At 45.9% G+C, this 14243-nt stretch overlaps 1 protein-coding gene across 11 annotated transcripts in view; it reads right to left on the bottom strand.

The window, feature by feature from the left end:
- The window catches only part of TLN2 (talin 2), a 499482-nt gene that overhangs the window by 306669 nt on the left and 178570 nt on the right, over positions 1 to 14243 (bottom strand). Inside the window, exon 1 of one of the 11 annotated variants that reach the window (XM_010840788.1) lies at positions 11277 to 11375. The exons of the other annotated variants lie outside the window; for them this stretch is intronic. The gene's annotated coding sequence lies outside the window, so the exon portion shown is untranslated. Of the gene's footprint in view, positions 1 to 11276; positions 11376 to 14243 lie in introns of those variants that run through there. 11 annotated transcript variants of the gene reach the window in all.

Genomic DNA, 14243 nt, shown 5'->3' with positions numbered 1-14243 from the left:
AAAAATTAAAAAAAACGTAAAAAAAAAAAAAAATGGCAGTGAGTAGATTGAAAAGCTTCATTTAAGTGTAGGGGAGGAGACGGGAGGCTTACAGGCCCACCCAAGAGCACATGTGTGCTGAGGAGAAGCTACAGAGCAATTTAAGGTACCTGCCAGCTGAGTATCTTCCTTGAGAAAATGACTGTGCCCCATGTCAAGCCAGAGAACCTGAAAGGAAGAACTCACAGACTTTGAAGACAAGCAGGTACCTACTATGTTTCTGCCAGGCCAGGCACTAGGCCTAACACCTTCATGTATCCATACACTGGAAACAAAGAGAATGAAAGATGGTTTCCAATCTGTTCTGCCCTTGAATATCATGATTAGATGAAGAAGAGCCCTGCTGCTGCTGCTAAGTCACTTCAGTCGTGTCTGACTCTTAGCAGACCCCATGGAGACTGCTCCAGTCTCCTCTATCCATGGGATTTTCCAGGCAAGAGTACTGGAGTGGGTTGCCATTGCCTTCTCCAGAAGAAGAGCCCAGAGCAGAGCAAAAGGGACCGAGGAAACATATCAACCAAAGGCAACAGATATTTAGTACAAAGGCACTTTTAGGTTTAACATTGATTCATTTATTTTTAGAGAAGATAATTATGTTTAGAAAAAAAAAAGCTTCAATCTTTTAGAGTTACATACTGAAATATATATAGATGAAATGCAATGTGGAGTATTTAAACTAATCAAGTGAGTGGAGAAGGAGATCTTGATGAAACAAAACAGATTGGAATTAATAATCACTGAAGGGGGGGATGGGTACAGTGGAGCTCCTACTGTGCTTTCTGCTTCTGTAGATGTTTCCAATTCCGATTAAAAAACAAAAACAAATAAATGAGAGGCACTACATGAAGGCACAGTACGTTGTTTGTAACCTAACTGTGTTCCTTTGATAACAATACTGCAACAGACTCAAAATTCTGAAAGTATGTTTAAATGATAGAAATGCCTCTGGCTTTAGAGGCAGATCAACAGTTTCATAGGGATGCAGTCTTTTCTGTAAGTTTTCTAAGGAAGCACTACTAGCCAGCTGTACGTACAGGCAGTCACGCTTGAGAAGATCCAGGAAATACATCTGCCCAAACAATGTGTCACCTTGACATCCAAGTTCGGCACCTTCCCCTCCGATGACACGAAGTAAGTTTGACTGATACACAGGCGTTGATAGGCAATAGACTCCTGTCATGCTTTGCTGCCCAGGTGAGGAATCAAGCAATGGAAAGATGCCAAATGTCAGGCATCCTCGATGTGACTGGCATCCCCGTCTTAAAGCCACCAGAGGAATGGCAACAAGTCAGGGAATAAGCCTGCTCTAAAAGCTAACAGTCAATAACGTCGATTTGATCAACGACCTACTGGCCTCACTTGTGTGAGACCCACATCATGACCAGATTGAGCACGACTAGGCTGAAAGGACTCGCAAGAAACAGGGGTCAAGGCTGAGGAATTGAACCACCACTCCTCCGTACCCAGCGCACACATACCTTTATCCTTTCCATCATCAAATTCAGGGCCCTATCCAGGGGCTGGACCTGCGTCCCTTGTGTCTTCTGCATTGGCAAGCAGATTCTTAACCACTAGCGTCACCTGGAAAGCCTCCTTTTGTGCTATCACTTTGCAAAGGATCGGCTTAAGCTGGTGTTTCTCTGCCTCGGGTGATTTTGTCCCCCTTCCCCAGGTAATGGGATACTTGGCATTGTTTGGATTGGACACTTTTAGCTGCCACAACTAACTAGGGAGAGGTGCTACCAGCGTTTGATGGGTGGAGGCCAAGGACACCACTGCTCAACATGCTCCCCTGTATAGGACTACTCCACACGACAAAGAATTATCTGGCCTAAATATCAATGGGCTCAAGTTAAGAAGACCAGGCTTAAACAAGGAAAATGAAAAGTGAAAGGAAGATTCAGACTTGTTCAGAGAGGAGGGAGGGCAGGAGAATGCGACTGCCTTCTGCAAGTTCTGTATCTACATATTTCTACCACTGTTCTTCAACCAGATGCGGTATTTGATGCCATGCCCTCTGCTGTAGCTCTTCTTCTTTTGTCCACTAACACGAGAGGGACCAGACACTCGAGAGACTACAACTGCCAAGACCAATATTTGCTCTTTTCCAACGGCCATGTTTACTCAAGATTACTCTGCCCTTGGTGAACTGGAAAGCAATTGGCTGTTGACACACTTGGAATAGAGCCGAGGAATAGTCTGACATCCTTGCTCATGGGTGGTGAAGAGATAATATGGCTAACAGATGAGCCGTCTCTAAAAACCACCTCAGCTTTGGGATGCAACCCCTTTGAAACCATTGGGAAACAAGTTCCTATCAACAGGGCAACCCTGATAACATTCTCAACAGCACAGGAGACCTTCGAGAAGCAGAAAAAGAATGGCAGTGAAATTAGGAAAACTACACAGAGAGGGAAGGGAGAGGGACTACAATTATCAAATAATTTAACGGCACTTTGACCTGAAGGAGACAGAAAGGAGAACTCACACCTAATTACCGCTCCATCAACTGCAGTTTTATAGCCAGTTGAAACGATATATGTATCTTGATTGTAAACCCAGAAATACAACCCACACTGACCTCCATGGTGACTAGTCAAAGATTCTCTCCTTGTTTGATTTTTATTATTTACATTTGCATAAGTGACCTGTTTATATAATAGATACTTCTGGTAACTGAAATTCAGCTGCACCTGAAGGGCACAATCGCAGATTTTCTCTCACGGGCCACAGAGCTTCATTTTTCACAGCCATTCATGCCCCTTTAGCACAAAAATTAAACTGTGGTAACTTCCCTGGTGGTCCAGTGGTTAAGAATCCACCTTCCAATGCAAGGGACGCAGGTTCAATCCCTGGTTGGGGAAAATCCCACGTGCTGCAGGGCAACGAAGCCCAAGCACCACAACTAGAGACAAGCCCGCACACCTCGATGAGCGCTTGCACACCGCAACTACGGCCCGACACAGTCATAAATAAATACATACATAAATAAATATTTAAAAAATTAATCTGTGGCTACAATCACTACCAACCAAGTTCACCTGCTAACATGAGACGCCAAGAGATTTTGGACTAAAGACTATACCAATGCCACACATGAATTCCAACTGCTATCCAATTCAAGAACGTCTGGGCAGAAGGTATGCCCGAGATGGCAATTCTGACATCCTGGCAACAGCGAGCACCCATGTCTGCTGATGGGTTCTTTCTCAATCTCCCATGCCTGGACTAACGTGGGCTCTGATGGATTCTTTCTCAATCTCTCCACTTCTGGGAAGGAGCTCAGGCACTAGACCCAGAAAGTCAGACCAGAGGTCCCTGCCCCAAGAGTGCGTAACCTTAGGGTACAGAGGCCAGGTCAGAGCAGACCCTTGGTCGTTTCAAGAGAACTCACACCCAACCTCTGCATGAAAGGGTTGAATACTGACCTCTCAAAAGATAAGTCCGTGACTTAATTGCGGGAACCTGTGAATGTGGCCTGATTTGGAAAAAGATTACAGATACACATTCGGATAGATACTGACAATACTGAGTTGAGATGACCCTTGGACTACACAGGGAAGTCCTAAATCCAATAAGAAGTGTCCTTATAGGAGCCAGAACGGAAGACACAGAAGACAGAGGTCTATGTGTGGAGTGCGGTAGCCACAAGGCAAGGAATACCCAGGGCCACAAGAAATGAGAAGAGGTCAGGAATGATTCTCCCCCAGAGCCTTCCAAGGAGCATGGCTCGGCCAACACCTTGATTTTTACTTCGGGCCTCCAAAACTATTAAAGAATACATTTCTGATGTAGTGAATGAAAGGTGGCAAAATATGCCGCTTTGGTATAATGATTATTTTCAGCTGTAGGCAAGGGAGAAACAGCAAATGCAGGGAGATGCTTTCTGTGATCTGCCCTTATTTCCCTCAAGATAAACCTCCAAAAGCAACTGGACTGTAAATCCCTACCCCTGGAGTTTCAGCACCCAGGAGAGGAAATACACCCTCCCTGCTTCTTTCCCTATTAAGTACATGTATTAAACAGATCCCCAGCCCCCTTCCCTATTAAGATGATGTTGTTTAGTCACTAAGTTGTGTCCGATTCTCTGCTACCCCATGGATTATAGCACGCCAGGCTCCTCCATTCTTCACTATCTCCCAGCATTTGCTCAAATTCATGACCGTTGAGTCAGTGATCCCATTCATGGATCACAGCCTTGTCGTGGCAAAGAGGCTTGTGTAACTCAATGAAGCTATGAGTCATGCCATGCAGGGCCACCCAAGATGGACAGGCCCTAGTGAAGAGTTCTGACAAAATGTGGTTCACTGGAGGAGAAAATGGCAACCCACTCCAGTATTCTTCCCTAGAGAACTCCATAAAGTGGTATTTAAGCCAGAATTCTACCTCTACCTCTTAGAGTTACTTATTATACCCCACGTGTATCTCCCATTACACATGAGGCATACATGTCAATAAACTTCTGTTTTTCTCCTGTCAATCTTTTATTATAGGAGGTCTCAGCTGAGAACTCAGAAGGGCGGAGGAAAACATATATTTCCTTCATACATAAGCCACTCAACTTGCAGTAATTGGTTAACATGGTCCTAGGAAGCTACTCCATGGCCCAGCACTGGGCCTGGCCAGCCTTAGCATCTCAGAGTGGCCAGGTCAGGGTACACCTGGGCATATTCCAGAAGCTTCTGCCTGAAACTTGTGAAAAGTTCAGGTAGGCAGGGCTGAGGATATGCCTTCAGCCCTGAAAGCCCAGGCCAAGGATGTTTTCCAAAGGATGAGCTCTGCAGAAAGTCAAGAAAGTGATTCCATCTGTCATGGGCAGAGCACCACTGACAAGAAACAACCCCTCCCAAAGGGACTTGGGCGGGGGGCGGGGGTGGGGGTGTAAAAAACACCCACCACCTTGAGGGTCCTCAGATGAAGGGTTGCTCATCATCAACCACCTTTCCCGACACTTCCTGAGAACTTCCCACTGGCCATACCACCCAGGTTACTACTTATTTTGAGTTTTGATTGCATCATTTTCTGCCTTTTCTTTAAATTGGTACCTCTTGCATATGTTGCTGCTGTTTAGTTGCTAAGTTGTATCTGACTCTTTGGGACCCTATGGACTGTAACTCAACAGGCCCTCTGTCCATGGGATTTCCCAGGCAAGAATACTACAGTGGGTTGCCATTTCCTTTTCCAGGCGATCTTCCCAACCCAGGGATCAAACTCGAGTCTCTTGCATCGCAGGCAGATTCTTTACCCCTGAGCCACTTAAGAAGCCTGAAAATTTTCATTTAGTGTTGCACCTGAAAAGACATTGGCCCTATTGGTACACCTCCTGAGAACACTGAAGCTGAGGGGATTTGAGCAGTTTGCCCCCATACTGTGGGTTAGCTGAGGGAGAAGCCAGAACTGTGAGTTGCAGCAGACTCCAGAGCGCATGTCTTCAGCCTTGGGCCACTCTGCTCTGCCTTCCTTGCATCCAAGAGGCTGGTACTAAGCCCACCCCACCCCATTCCAGCGTGCTCCCTGCCAGGGCCCCCTGCCTAAGCCCCCCTATGGCAAGGTCCCCGTTCTTCCCAGCCTGAACCTCAGCCATGGCCCAGGCCCCTTCCCTTGACCCCAGTACCTAATGGTGTTCAACAATAATAGGTACATAAAAACGCTCAGGCCAGGTATCAGGGGTTCAGAGAAAATCCAGACAAGAATAGGGAAGTGTAAACAAACGGTTTTGTCGTAAGAACCATAGGGGACCAGAGAAGAGGGAATTCCTGAGGTCCTAACTCAACACGTGTCATCTTCACCTACAAAATGACATTGGCTCTGGCTAAAGTTAATGATCCCCATAAAGGCAGGCACCTCACACTCAAGCAAGGTCCCGTCACTCTGTCGGCAATGCCACTGCCCTCCGGGAGCCCACATGGCCTAACTGCTCTGACTCCAGCCTCTCTGTGCTCAAATCCACCCTCTGCCAAAGTTCCAGGAATCTCGAGGACATACAAAGCTTCACTACCTTTTCAGTCAGTGCTTTCTTTTGACCAAGCATTCTGACAGTGCACTTCAGACACCTTTGAAATACCTGGTCCCTTGAGCCAGCAATCACAGTGATGGCAATCTATCATCATGGAATAATCTTACACGCAGAAATGCTTTCATATATGAAGACATATATGAAATAAACCTTCCTTCTTCACCCTAACAAGAATTTGAAAACAACCCTATGTTCCAAAAGAAGGGGCTAAGTTATTAACAGGGTTTGATTCTCTTGATTGGATATTAATTACCTAGCTAGGAAAAAAAACGTTGTTTATGAGATTTTGAGAAAATGCTTACTGTCTAATAAATAGAAAAACCAGAAAGCTAAATGTACTTATGGCATGACCACAACCAACCCACCCCATGGAAGAGAAATCTGAGAGGCAGTCAGTCAAAATACAAGTGTTTCCTGAGTGGTGGGGCTCTACGTGTTTCTCTTTTACTTTTTAATTTTACCACACATTTTCTATAATGACAATGTTAAGAGCAGAGGAAAAATGAACTTCCTAGGTAAGACAAAAGATAAGGCTCCCAGAGCTCCCCACTGCTGCCGCAGCTGTTCAGAAGGGCACAGAGGACCCTCCACAAGTGAGTGCTACCTTCGGCCCTCAGCTTCCACAGCCCCTTCCCCCACCGACCCTGTGCACCCCACCTTCCTGGCACATCTCGTTACTTCATATTCCTAGAAGCACCCTTACATCCTCCACCTCAGAGCTCCACACCCTGGTGTGTCCTTCCCCCCCCCCCCCCAGGGAAACTGAAAATACAAGGTTTATTAGTCACAGGTCCTGAAAGATAAAGGGGCATGCCTAAGATAAGAGAGAGGAAGTACAGATGTGGGTTCTGTCTTTAAAGGAGTGGAGGGGAAAGGTGGCTAGTACTTGAAGAGTTCACTCTATATTGGTGAATTTAACACATAGGAGGAACTAGTGTGCAGGAAGAGAAAAATGGGGTCACTCAAGCAGTCAGTTACCTAGGTTACCCAGGACTCTCTAAAAGGTGACCTTAGTGGAAGGAGTAGCCTAGTTTTTGTCTGATTGTTTAGCTGGTAACTGTTATGCAACCAGTAATAGATTCATCTGAGATGCTGAGATGGATGTCTTTGAAACAGATGCCTCAGCAATTGAAACCTAATGTCAGCCACTTACACTATAACTTTTTAAATGCAAAGACATTCCCCCAGTTTCTTAAGGAGAAACTAACTCCCCAACAAAAGAAGGGCCTTTTTCTGTCTATTAAGATGCTTAGAGATCTGGTCAAAGTGTTCTCCCTCTTACAATAATCCTTTTTTTTTTTTTTTTTTTGGTGTGGTCTTCCTGTCTCCCACTGGGATGCAGGTTCCAAGAGGGCACATGTTTATTACTCTGCATAAAGAAGGCTGAGCACAGAATTGATGCTTTCAAATCATGGTACTGGAGAAGACTCTTGAGAGTCCCTTGGACTGCAAGGAGCTCAAACCAGTCAATCCTAAAAGAAATCAACCATGAATATTCACTGGAAGAACTGATGCTAAAGCTGAGGCTCCAAATACTTCGGCACCTGATGCAAAGAATCGACTCATTGGAAAAGACTGTGATGCTGAGAAGGATGGAAGGCAAAAGGAGAAGGGAGCTACAGAGGATGAGATGGTTGGATGACATCACCAACTCAATGGACACGAATGTGAGCAAGCTCTGAGAGATGGTGAAGAACAGGGGAGCCTGGCATGCTACAGCCCACGGCGTTATAAGGAGTCGGACACAATTTAGTAACTGAACAACAAAAACTAGCATAGCAAGGGTAATCAAAAGAGGTCCAAGTTCATTCGGGATTAATATACAGCTATGTAAGGAATTTAAAGGTGCAACTGTTGCCAGAAAGTGCCCCTCCAGCAATCCAGAAGCACTTCACTAACAAGTGGTATGTTAATTGTTGCTCACATACCCCTGGGCACAGATTCCCCTGAAATTCTCTACTGAGCAATAATGTCTTAAATTTGGGGCTGATCATATTTCAAAAAGCTCTTTCAGGCATGTCATCTGTCAGCCTAAAGCAATTTATTGTGAAGATACTTTAATGCTTTCAAATTTTCCTTAGAATTCTAAGTTAGGTGACTTCTTGCTATTCCAAACTAATGAAAATTTTTACTGCACCAAAAGAATATTATGAACGCTTCTCAAAATGATATTTATGAACTTTCTTCACCATGGCAAGTCAAGGGGAAGTTTGTGCCCTGAGTGTTAGCAGGGACCTCACCCAATGCATACCCGCAGTGTTTTAACACTTATTAGCAGCCTGTCTGGGGTTGCTGCTGAAGCTCTAGTAAGCAGACACACACCAATTAGCAGGTCAGACAGGCACCTCTGCTGTATAAGGCTAACTGCACAGGTGACGAGGGGATATTTATAAGCAATTCTGAGCACATGTGTGTCAGTGGGAAAAATGCAGCATCTTATATAGTTTGCGAAATTAACATGCTCAGGAAGAACAACATCCAAGTGTGATTTGTAAGAAAATCTATAAGGCATATAATCCAGGATGGGGCCAACCTAGGCAAAACCTGAAGTGGTCACAGAAGTTTCTCATCTAGGTCTGAAATCTTCAGAGATTAAAGTGGGTGGGTGGGAGTAGTTTGCCATCATGGGAAATAGCCAATCCAATCATCTTTGCTTTTACTGTGAGACCAGACTCTCAACCCCACAATAAAGCCAGAAAGCTGGGCTGCCTGATTCCTACTAGAATGTGACTTCCACTGAGTCTACAGGACTTTCCCCTAGTGGGGAAAAGTCCACCAAGCAAACCTCTTAAGACGCAGGTCTCCGTCACCATCATGCTTCCTACAAGTCAAGTGGCTACAGTTCTGAGGCCCTCAGACTCCCTTCCTCACCGGTGAAATAGGACAGGACCTGTTTACAGCTTCAACCTCTGACAGTATTAGGGTGTGTGCAATCATTTAAAAAATTCTAACACCATCAGTGAAGATGTGTATATTGTTTTTTTTTTTTTAATGTTCCCTACGAACTAATTTATTGGCTCAAGAAGTAGGAATTGCCTGCATGGCACTTGGTTAGGTGATAGGAACCTAGGAGAGGTCATGCCAGGCCTCTGCTATAGAGCTGTCCTCCCAATCCAGGGGAGGAAAGACCCAAACACAAAGGACTAGGACATAATGAGGTACACAGTGGCAGGGCTGTGGGGTTCATCCAGAGTGTTCTGGGGGTAGACTGGTAGGGGAACCAGAAGGAACCTTTTCATAAGGAGCTTCCCATGGGAGCTAGGTGGAGCTGGCTCTGGAAAACGACCAGGGCCACGGCAATTGGGTATCATGTGCAAGAGGGGGCAGAAAGCCATGATGTTTCAGAAGGGACATTTCAGGAAGGCCAGCCCAGGGGCAGACAGAGGGAGGAGCGGTCAGAGAGCTGGGCACCACCATCTCTGTGACTGCATTTCACCCTCACTATTCTGCAGTGACCATCACAAACCACAAGTTAAAAATGAGGACTGCTCCAAAGGATACACACACCTCAATGTTCATGGTAGCACTACTCATGATAGCCAAGATACAGAAGCAACCTAAATGTTCATCAACAGAAGAATGGATAAAGATGGGGTACATATAGGATACACGCACCTCAATGTTCATACCAGCACTATTCACAATAGCCAAGACACGGAAGCAACCTAAATGTCCATCGACAGAAGAATGAATAAAGATGTGGCACATACATACAATGGAGGATCAGTCAGCCATTAAAAAAGAAAGAAATGATGCCATTTGCAGTGACACGGATGGACTTAGAGGGAGTCTCAGGTGGCTCAGCAGTACAGAATCCACCTGTCAGGGCAGGAGATGCAGGTTCGATCCCTGGGTCAGGAAGATCCCCTGGAGGAGGAAATGGCAACCCACTCCAGGGTTCTTGCCTGGAAAATCTCATGGACAGAGAAGCTTGGTGGGCTACAGTCTGTGGGGTCACAAAGAATCAGACACAACTGAGCAACTGACCACTCCCACAGGGATGGACCCAGAGACTGTCATCCTGAGAACTAAGACAGAGAAAGAGAAATATCATATAATATTTCTTATATCCAGAATCTAAAAAGACATGATATAAATGAACTTACAAAACAGAAAGAAACTCACAGACTAAGAGAAAGAACTTACGGTTGCCAGGTACGGGAAGGATGAGAAGAAGGGATAGTTAGGGAGTTTGGGATCGATGTGTACACACTGCTATATTTAAGCTGGATTACCAACAAGGACCTACTGTGTAACACAAGGAACCCTGCTCATTGTTATGTGCCAGCCTGGATAGGAGTTTGGGGGGAATGGATCCATGTATATGGATGGCTAAGTCCATCTGTTGTCCACCTGAAACCATCATAACATTATTAATCAGCTATACCCCAATACAAAAAAAGTTAAAAAAAAAAGAAAAAAAAAGTCCTGCAACCCAGACATTGGGACTCAGGCAACTGTCTCAGCAACCCCTTGCTGCATAGTTACCACACTCCTGGCACATGTAAGTTACAAGAGATAAGACAGATGGGTAAAAACAAACCAAAGTGGTTTCAATAAAAACACTATTTTAAGATCAGAAGTTGTCAAGGGTATCACAGAAACATATTTATGTAATATGGGCTTAAATTGGCTCTAGAGAAAAATAAAATGAGAACATATCATTAGGAGACCAAATGCATCCAAACCACTAGGATGCAGCAGGAATCACCAAACTGAAGATTCATAAAACACTGTCCTCAGCATCTAACAGAGGGGTGGGGACTGGGGGGTCAGCACAGGAAGGAGGAGTAGGGGGAGGCTTCTCAAGGGAGAGGATGTTTAAATCTGCAGATTGAGAAGAGAGGAGAAGAAAGGGGGAAGGGGTGGTGGGATACTGCAAACAGGAAGTTCTTGAGAGGGGATAGGAACCTGGCCCAATAGGAAAACCACAAGCCAGAGGGTTGGGAATATTCTAGAACATGAGGCAGCTGATCTGCAGACTGAGGACAGCAGCAGGCCACTGGACCTGAGCACAGAGAATGGCACCCTTTTGCAAGAAAAGAGACTTTTTTATATAAACATTTTCCTCCACCCCATACAAAGTGTTTGGCTCACTGGTGCTTGGAGATGGAGGCAGTTGTCCCTGGAATATCAGAAGCCTGTGTGCACTTTCTGCAGGAGAGGGTGGGGCATTCAGCCACAGGACTCCCTGGAGGACTGTGACGTAAGGTAAACTCACCTGGAAAATGGTCCCCTGGCAGAGACCCTAAGGAGGGCCTCTGAATGACTCCGCACAATGCTCTCTCTGGCTCCTCTGGTGAACGCATTAGCTGTTCAGGAGAGGGCTTAAGGAAACACAGACACACCCGCTCAGGAGGGGCCCGGTGGGGCGGGTCACATTCCTTTGAAAACAGGGCCCTGCTGTAATTTATGCAATCAGACCAGAGATTGGATGGCCCAGCTTGGCTTCCCATTTACTACAATATCTCGCTCCTGCTCAGGAAACCCCACCCGGGCTTTTGTTTGGAATTTTTGTTCCTTGATTAGGTGTAAGCCCTGTTATTCCCGCCACTCCAAAGTAGCACAGGGGTCTGATGGAGCCGCAATGCACAGCACAGGCAGAAACCCACTTCTGTGAATCAGACAAGCGCATTCTTTTCTTCTCAGTCGTTTTAGAATGATGATTTCTTTTTCATTCACTACTCAAGAGAGGAAGGTGGAAAAAAAAAAAAGAGAGGAAGGTGGGAGAAGCAGGGACATTTTGTGCAACTGGAAAGGCAAATCAGTTTTATTCTCGATTTAGAACCACGCGAGCCCAAGGGACACTCCCGGGCTGTACGCAGAGCCTCTCATTGCCTCCTGACCTGGAGGCCTGGTATATCTCTGCATTCAGCTAGTGAGAAGGGATGAAGGAGACCAAGCCCTATCTGTGCATCACATCTTTGCAAAGTCTGCAAAGTCTTCCTCCTGGCAGGAATGGCAGAGCTGCACTGTAATGCTATCTGACCGCCTTCCTTATGCAGTTCAGCTGGGATCCAACCCCTAGGGCAGGCTGAAGAGCAGGGCAGGGTCAAAGGCCAGTAGGAAGATAGATTCCAGAATGATTGACATTTCTTACAAGGAAAGACAGAATTTATAGGTAAATTTCATTTCAAAGCAGCAAATATTAGAATTGGCAAAAAGAATAAATCATTTCATTAGTTAGTAAGTACTCAAGCAACGTAGGAAGGCCTATCCTGTGGTCTGTCCAACCTCAAGTACCATAGGCCTACCTAACCTCCTGCCCTTCCAACAAAGCCTTCTGGGGAAGGGGTGGAGGTCTGAACCTAAGGCAGCTAATCCATCATCAGGTCAGGGACGTAACATTTAGGTGATCTGGCTCTAACAAGCCAATTTTGGCCTAGACTATCCTCCAGTCATTCTGATGGAACCCTAGCAGGGAGGTTGGAAAGTTAGAAGTCAGAAAAGCCAGGACTGGACCTTGCAAGTTCAAGTGCATGAAAAGAGGATCAAGGACACCTCAAGCTAGGCTCAGAGATGAGGGAGCCCAGAAGAGCACCTTGAGTGTCTCAGCCCAACTCCCCTGAGCCCTGGACATCCTATTCTTCCCATCCTGTGAAGTCCAAGACGACACATGGAAACCTTCCCCGCTGACCAAACTGATGTGAACGGGTTTCTCCCACAACCAAAGGCCCTTGCCTGAAATATTTGCCCAATGTGTGTACAGTGCTATTTCAGAGCTAAGACAAAATCTCTTACTGGAAAAACTGCAGAATGTGGCAGCATAGCTGCAAGAAAATGCTAGTGAGATAATACACAAAGTCTGGCTCAGAAATGGGCAGCACAGCTCACTCTGGGTCAGATTTGCCAGAGAGCACTCCTTAGGAGAGAAAGGACTCCACCTTGCCCAGGAAGAACAGGAAGGGTATATCTGAACATGGAGGACAAAGTTGATAATCCCTCTGTGAACAGGACTTCATTCTAATTCCTTTGGGCTGCAGCCACATCCGCTGGCCTCAGTCGCTTAGACTGTATCCCACGCAAAACGGGGAGAGGTTCTGCTGGCGAGCTCTCCTGCCCTGATTTTTGGTGATCCTAGTGAAATATAGCAATCCCCCGGGGTAGGCTACTTAGTGCTCTCTGGTTAACAACTGGCCTACAGGCTGAAAAGCAAGAGGCAGGTCAGGCTGCTGGGGAATCCTGCCTCTAAACTCCTCCCAACCTGGCTTCTGGTTCACATCATGAGCAGAAGGGCAAGGGGATGTTCATTCATAGCAGTCCAAGTGGAATCAGGAACTACATCCTGAACTTGTCAGAGGTATTCAGGGATGAGGATGAGAGTGGAGATAGAAAACAAACAAAGATGCCATAACACATCCTTAAGCAGCTTATCATTTATCAGGAAATATGACTTGTACACAGCTGACCCAATCACAAGCATGCACACACTAACTGCTCACACTAAGCGCACACACCAGATCAGATCAGATCAGATCAGTCGCTCAGTCGTGTCCGACTCTTTGCGACCCTATGAATCACAGCACGCCAGGCCTCCCTGTCCATCACCAACTCCCAGAGTTCACTCAGACTCACGTCCATCAAGTCAGTGATGCCATCCAGCCATCTCATCCTCTGTCGTCCCCTTCTCCTCTTACCCCCAATCCCTCCCAGCATCAGAGTCTTTTCCAATGAGTCACACTTCACATGAGGTGGCCAAAGTACTGGAGTTTCAGCTTCAGCATCATTCCTTCCAAAGAAATCCCACGGCTGATCTCCTTCAGAATGGACTGGTTGGATCTCCTTGCAATCCAAGGGACTCTCAAGAGTCTTCTCCAACACCACACTTCAAAAGCATCAATTCTTCGGCGCTCAGCCTTCTTCACAGTGCAACTCTCACATCCATACATGACCACAGGAAAACCATAGCCTTGACTAGACGGACCTTTGTTGGCAAAGTCATGTCTCTGCTTTTCAATATGCTATGTAGGTTGGTCATAACTTTCCTTCCAAGGAGTAAGTGTCTTTTAATTTCATGGCTGCAGTCACCATCTGTAGTGATTTTGGAGCCCAGAAAAATAAAGTCTGACACTGTTTCCACTGTTTCCCCATCTATTTCCCATGAAGTGATGGGACCGGATGCCATGATCTTCGTTTTCTGAATGTTGAGCTTTAAGCCAACTTTTTCACTCTCCACTTTCACTTTCAT

This window comes from Bison bison, unplaced genomic scaffold (genome assembly GCF_000754665.1).
Source record: "Bison bison bison isolate TAMUID 2011002044 unplaced genomic scaffold, Bison_UMD1.0 scf7180017864146, whole genome shotgun sequence".
NCBI classification, from domain to species: Eukaryota; Metazoa; Chordata; class Mammalia; order Artiodactyla; family Bovidae; genus Bison; species Bison bison.
The sequence above is the reverse complement of the archived record's forward strand: the minus strand, read 5'-3'. Positions and strand labels throughout refer to the sequence as shown.